Raw genomic sequence first — 7,762 nt, forward strand, 5'->3', positions numbered from 1 at the left:
TAACCCTCTGAATTCGAGTCTCATTTCCCATGATGAAGGGAAGGAACCTACAACAGTTGTTGATGTTAATCAGACGTCACAACAGCATCCCCGAAGACGGCAGAAGACTTCGGATTCGAGGCTCCAAAAAGAGTACTCATTCAAGGACGAGGACGTTCCAGCCATCTTCAAAACCCTTCTTGAAAGCAACAAGATCAAGCTGCCGCCCATCACGAATCAGGAGGAAGCTGACAATACTGTGGATCCGAAGTACTGCGCGTACCATAGGAGGATCCTTCATCCCACCAAGGCTTGCTTTACTTTAAAGAATAGCATCCAAACCTTGGTTGAAGCCGGCGTCATAACGCTAGGATGAGTATAAACTGCTTCTCAATACTCCGAAGAGTATACGAGTATAAACTGCTTCTCAACACTCCGAAGAGTATACGAGTATAAACTGCTTCTCAATACTCCGGAGAGTATACAAGTATAAACTGTTCCCTGATACTCCAATAGGTATAAGAGTCTAAACTGTTTCCTACCGTTGATAAGAAGTTGCTGGAGAATGTTAAGCTAATATTCTTAAGGATAACCCGGACATGTAACAGAGTACAAAGTCAGACCTAGTTCCAAGAAAGAAGCTGGGGGTGGATGATTCATGTAATGGGAAGTTCCCAGAAGAACGCTATATGTAATTTTCTTAGGGATAACCCGATAATTACGAACAAGGTGATAAACACTAAACCCCCACTATGATTTGTACTCCCACTCTCACTGTCTACCTGGTCAAACCTTCCTATAGTTAGGACCACAACCAAAGTCCCCTCTCGATTCCTTCCATGAACGAGAGGTCCACTTTCAATTGAGCAATCAAACCTATAAAAGTTAGGATTGTCTCCAACTTTACTTAGTCAAACCTGCAGATAGTTAGGACTAAGATTGAGTTATCCTTTTCGATAAACGAAAGACTTCCATCTTTTCCTTTTTCCACCAAACCTATAAAAGTTAGGGTCGAAATTGGGCTTTCTCCTCAATAAATGAGGGACTCTTTTTGGATCGAATGACCAATCCTATAAAAGTTAGGGTCGTTTGAATCTTTCCGATTCTCGGAGTGGAGATCCCACTCTTAGTTTTATCATTTCGGATTCTGGGGGCGGAGATCCCACCTTGAGTTTACTTTTCAACTGGAGATAGAATATAAAATTCTTCCTCTTCAGTGCCGGGAGATAGAATATAAAATTCTTCCTCTTCCATTTTCCAGTCCGTCTTTACCCTGAGAAAAGACACAATTCCCAACTTCCAATCCGTGCACTTTGTGCACGGGGAATTTTATCTCAACTCCTAAATAGAGATAAGCCTACGCCTAACACGCGTTGCCGGTTTAGTCTTTCACCGATTGAAAAAGACACCAGAATCCAGTCTGGGGCATTTTATCCCGAAGCCTAAGTAGGGATAAGTCAACGCTTAACCCGCGTTGCTGGGTGGTTCGTTCCCGTAAAAATGACCGAGTCTACGTATTCAGCATCGTAGCAACAAAAATCCATGCCTTTTATGCATGGGGAATTTTATCCCGAATCCTAAGCAGGGATAAGTCAACGCCTAACACGCGTTGCCGGTTAGTCTTTTGCCGTGAAAAGGACAAAAGCCCACATATTCGACATTATGGCAGGCCGTTATTAATAACGCGAAAATCCACGTCATACACACGTGGGGAACTTTATCTCGACTCCTAAATAGAGATAAGCCTACGCCTAACACGCGTTGCCGGTTTAGTCTTTCACCGATTGAAGAAGACACCAGAATTCCAATCTGGGGACTTTTATCCTTTGACCGTAAAAAGGACAAAAGACCACATATTCAACATTGTGGCAGGTTGTTATTAATAACACCATAATCCGTGCCTTACACGCAAGGGGAATTTTATCCCGAAGCCTAAGCAGGGATAAGCCAATGCCTAACACGCGTTACCGGTTTAGTCTTTTACCGATTGAAGAAGACACCAGAATCCGAGTCTGGGGATTTTTATCCTGAATCCTAAGTAAGGATAAGTCAGCGCCTAACACGCGTTGCCGGGTAGCCTGTTCCCGTAACAATGGCGAAGTCTACGTATTCGAAGTCGTAGCATCAAGTCTAAGGGAGTTCATTCATTTAGTTCAGTAATCAAACCTTCCGACAGTTAGGGTTATCTGAATCTTTTCGAATCTCCCGTTGATGGCTGAGAATTTGCCAAAAATTCTATAAGTACGAGTCATTGATGCATCAGCTCTATTAGTTAGTCTCGTGACTCGATTATCCAACAACATTAAAATAAGATCCACAAATGCAGATAAATCAGCTTTAACAGTTGGTCCTGCAACCCCGACACTTGGGACCGCCGTGCTCCAATACCTTAAGAGCTTAAACTGTGTATACTCCAGTAAACGTATGAGTATAAACTGTGTCAACGTACGACGTTCAAAACCCTAGGGTCAACGCTGGTCAACGCGTAACCCTAGGTCAACGCTAGCCAACGCGTTGCGACCAAAAAGTCAACTTTCGACGTTCGAAACCCTAGGATCAACGCCGGTCAACGCGTAACCCTAGGTCAACGCCAGTCAACGCGTTGCGACCAAAAAGTCAACGTTCGACGTTCGAAACCCTATGGTTAACGCCGGTCAACGCGTAACCCTAGGTCAACGCCAGTCAACGCGTTGCGATCAAAGTCAACGTTTGACGATCTAAAACCCTAAGGGTCAACGCCGGTCAACGCGTAACCCTAGGTCAACGCCAGTCAACGCGTTGCGACCAAAAAGTCAACGTTCGACGTTCGAAACCCTATGGTTAACGCCGGTCAACGCGTAACCCTAGGTCAACGACAGTCAACGCGTTGCAACCAATGTCAACATTTGACAGTTCGAAACCCTAGGGTCAACGCCGGTCAACGCGTAACCCTAGGTCAATGCCAGTCAACGCGTTGCGATAAAAAAAGTCAACATTCGACGTTCGAAACCCTAGGGTCAACGCCGGTCAACGCGTAAACCTAGGTCAACGCCAGTCAACGCGTTGCGACCAAAAAGTCAAAGTTCGACGTTCGAAACCCTAGGGTCAACACCGGTCAACGCGTAACCCTAGGTCAACGCCAGTCAACGCGTTGCGACAAAAAGTCAACATACGACGGTCTGAAACCCTAAGTCAACACAATGTGACGGAGGTAGTTCAAAGTCAACTCAATGACACGAGCCAAATTCAATTCATCAGCTGTAGACTCGAGATTCCGACGACGGCCAGGCGATAAACGCAGCGCCGGAAGAACTTCGGTTATTCGTCAAAGCATCGAATAGACTGAAGATCGAAGAAGCCAAGAGTTGAAACTAATTACAGGTCCTTTACGCCGACTGAAGGCTAGACCTATCACATCCAAAGTATTCCAGCCTCTTCTATAAAAGAAACGAGTCTGGAACGCTTTGGAGGGGGTATCTGTAGGCGTCGAAAATTGCCTATAGGTCTCCACGAACAGCTCAGTGTTAAGGAACGACAATGAACGTCACTATCTGGTTCACAGGAGTTCGACTGACGTCGGTGAACGATTGAAGTGAACCGACGAACTACGTGAGCTGACAGAATTTCGGGATAACAAAGGCACGGGCTAATCGAGAGCCCCACGATGTTACAAAAAGAACAACACCCTTCGTGTCTCATTCATTCTACAGATAATCCAACCATTGGAGCTGATAGAACTCTTCGTCAGACTTTCAACGCACTTCGAATCACTAAAATCCGAGTTCGGACGAAGAATTTACAGCGAAAGCGAACGAATGCACCTCAACGGAATGTCTCGGCCAATGTGAGACACCCCAGGGTGTCTCGGATTTTCCAGGACACCCCAGGGGTGTCTCAGATTTTTCGAGACACCTCATGGGTGTCTCGGATTTTCCGAGACACCCCAGGGGTGTCTCGGAAATTCCGAGACACCCCAGGGGTGTCTCGGATTTTGTGAGACACCCCAGGGGTGTCCCGGATTTTGAGAGACACCCTCAATTGCAGATTTGGGCCTTTATCCCGTTTTAACCGCTCCGCAACCCCTTATGCCTATAAATACAAGCCTTAGGCCTTATTTTTCCAGATCTGGAATTCTCGTGCCTCGGCGAAGCCCTGCCGGATTGAAGACTTAAAGTGCACAGATTTCAAGAGAGGAGGAGGAGAGATCGGATCTAGTTCTTCAACGCAAGAGAGTTTCTTCGTCAGATCTACATCACCCGTACCTGATCCTTAGTATTATCCCGTTGCGATAATACTAAGAAGAGCAAATATCTCGCTTTATCCGAGATAGGCGCTTCAGTTTTCTCGATCCCTTCGCGGATAGATGAAGCTTTGCCCAATTTTTCAGCAATCAGATCTGATCGACGGTGGTCCACGGATAAACCCCGGCACAGGCAAAGACACCCACGCAAGCAGAAGACCGATAAACGATCTCTGCGTTTGTTTGATAAAGTTGTAAACTTTTTTATTTTCATTGTGTAAGGAGATCTTATAAAAAGATCAACTTTTTATTTCATTCGAGTTTATTGTAACGACTAAAGTTGTAATAGATTCGATAACAATGGAAATAGCAACTTTCTCTGCAAACAGCTATGAATCTGCTGACCACACTGGCCTCCTGAGAAAAATCTGGACGTGTACACACCATGACATACATCAAACTGCCAAATGCACTAACATAAGGAACACGCTCCATGTGTGCCTTCTCCTCCGCAATAGTGAGAGATCGTTTACCTGAAAGCCTGATATGTGGAGCCAATGGAGTCACCACCGACTTAGCACTTTGTATCCCGAACATTGTGATAACCCGCTCTATGTAGCCCTTCTGACTCAAGAACAATCGTCAATTAGTCCGCTCTCTTCTAATCTCCATACCCAATATTTTTCTTGCAGCGCCTATATCATTCATCTCGAACTCTTTACCAAGTTAAGATTTTAGCCTATTTATCTCAACCCTGCTCTTAGAAGCAAGCATGTCATCCATATACAAAAAAAGATAGATATAATTACCTCCATAAAGCTTTCGAATGTAAACACAATAATCATAATCGCTTCGGGAAAAATCATACTTTAGCATGAAAGAGTCAAATCGCTTGTACCACTGCCAGAGATTGCTTCCATAGAGTGACTTCCTCAAGCGACACACATGATTCTCCTTGTCCTCAACCTTGTAGTCCTTAGGTTGATGCATATAGATCTCTTTATCTAAGTCTCCATGCAATAAGGTCATTTTAATATCGAGTTGTTCCAGATTAAGATCGCTATGAGCAACGATACTCAATAGCACCCGAATAGAAGTTTGTTTCGCTACCGGAGAAAATATCTCATTGTAATCCACACCCTCTCTTTGTACAAACCCTTTAGCCAGTAGCCTCGCCTTGTACCTTATACCATCGAACTCTGAAGGATCTTCTTTTCTCTTATACACCCACTTACAACCAATAGGTTCTCTTCCTATGGGCAATGAGATCACCTTCCATGTTTGGTTTTTCCGAAGGGATTCCATCTTCTCCTCCATCGCAGCAAACCAACTCTCACTATCTTTATCTTGAATAGATTCCTTAAAGGAGACCGGCTCATCATCCTCCACCGAGAGTGCGTATTCCACCAAATTAATCTGCCTATAGTGCTTCAGGGGTTGATCAGCCCCCACCTTTAATACCTGCTTGTATGCTCACCTTGGCCAAGTGGAAGTCAAACTATCTGTAGGCGTCAAAAAATGCTAATAGATATCCCAAGCATAGAGAAGATCACTCAAAAATTCACAAGAAAGGATTTCATACTGTTTTGAAAAAATCAAAACAAGTATGAACTGTCTCGCCAGCGAGACAGTCTTTGCTGTCTCGCCAGCGGGACAGTCTTTGCTGTCTCGCCAGCGGGACAGTCTTTGCTGTCTCGCCAGCGGGACAGTCTTTGCTGTCTCGCCAGCGAGACAGTGTTGAAATAGTCAAAACTACATTTGTAACTGCCCTACACGTGTCCATTAACTGCCAAGGGACTTGAGAAACATCATGGGCGAAAATCACGTGGATAACTGCCAAAATAACGGAGTTTGAAACGTGAAAGAACAGTTACAGCGAGAAACTGCCATTTTCCGAGACAGCATTTACTGTCTCGCTGAGCGAGACAGCAAATTTACTGTCTCGCGGGTCGAGACAGCAAACGCTGTCTCGCCCAGCGAGACAGTAAACACTGTCTCGCCGTACTGACTTCTTCGATTGTTAAGTTTTTGCAGTTACTGACCCTTGAGGCTATAAATACCCCCCTAGGGTCACTTCTGACGAGGATCGAGCATTTGTTAGAGCATTCCAGAGCAGAGAGAGCAGAGATTTGGATTCTTTTCTTGCAACGCCTTGAAATTAAGCTTTGACTTGATTTTAAGAAGAACGACTATCTTACTTCGATAAGATATCGTTTCAATTTCTACTTCGATAACGAAGTTAGAATCATAAGCCCCCTCTTCACGATCTGTGAATCGGCGGTCCACGAACCAAAGCGTTCCCGGCACAGGCAAAGTCCCACGAAAACGAGAATTGATAGACGATTTTCGTGTTTGTTTCTCAAGAGTTGTAATTTTTGTTTTGTTGTGTAGAAAAAGTCTTATAAAAAGATTATTCTTTCGAATTTGTTGTAATCGAACAAAGTTATAATGAATTCCACAGCAGCGACTTTTGAACCAAACAAGCTGGCGACCACAGTGGGAGCCGGCGGCCTCGCTGCCGAGGCCGCGGTGTCGCAACCGATCAAGATCATCATCAATGAAGAGATCGAATACGAATTCGATCAGGCGAAGTTTGAGGAGTATTTATCATCCTCATCCGCGAAATCTTCCTCGTCTCGCAAATATAGGAAGATTTCACCTTTCAAGTCTGCAATTCCAATGGAGACCGCAGGCGAAGATTCCTGCCCGACTGCTGCTAAGGAATCTCCTTACGACATCCCTGCTCAAAACGACTCTACACCCGTTACGGAGTCGTTGATTAATAGCTCACTGGTGCTGACGAAGAGAGCTCGTCAGAGACAGCGCCAGCGCCGTGCTCGACAATTGGCTAAGCCCGTTCAACCCTTAAAGAACGGATACAAAGGCGTAAGGCGAAGGCTGCCCACGCTCGCGCTCTGCGTCAACGAGCGCAAGAAACCAAGAAAGAGGCGGTGACTGAAAGGCCACCGAAGAATCGTAAAGTCTGGATGCCAAAGACGCCACAAGCATCTGTTTCGGGCCCGTCTACTGCGTCGTCGGTAGAACCCTGGGTTCTGAAAGGCCACCGAAGAATCGTAAAGTCTGGATGCCAAAGACGCCACAAGCATCTGTTCCGGGCCCGTCTACTGCAACACCAGTAGAACCCTGGGTTAGCCCAGATTTGTCCAAGTTCAAGATAACAATGGCAGATCGCCTTGGTCCTTCAGTTGATCGAGGCAAAGCCCCAGTCAAGGAACAACCATGTCCGGCAAATAAACCATTAATGGTTTCATATGCAGGGGGTCGTAAACACCCTCCTGTCAGAACTGCACAAGTCCAAAACGAGAGAATACCAGTTCACTCTCGTTTAGGACCTCTGAAAACTCCACACCCGCAAGGGGGTGGATTTAAACATTCAACATTGGATCGTTCAGAGGCGACGACCAGTCGTCCTGTGCATGTTAACAAAGTTCAGAAACAAAAGATAGGTTGCTCAAGTCATAATAACGACGAGCTGTACTATCAGAAAAACAATTCAAGAAAAAGGATTGTTCGAGAAAATGAGTCTCATTGCGCTTGCGAGAG

This window comes from Asparagus officinalis, chromosome 3, assembly GCF_001876935.1.
Source record: "Asparagus officinalis chromosome 3, Aspof.V1, whole genome shotgun sequence".
In the NCBI taxonomy this organism is placed as follows: Eukaryota; Viridiplantae; Streptophyta; class Magnoliopsida; order Asparagales; family Asparagaceae; genus Asparagus; species Asparagus officinalis.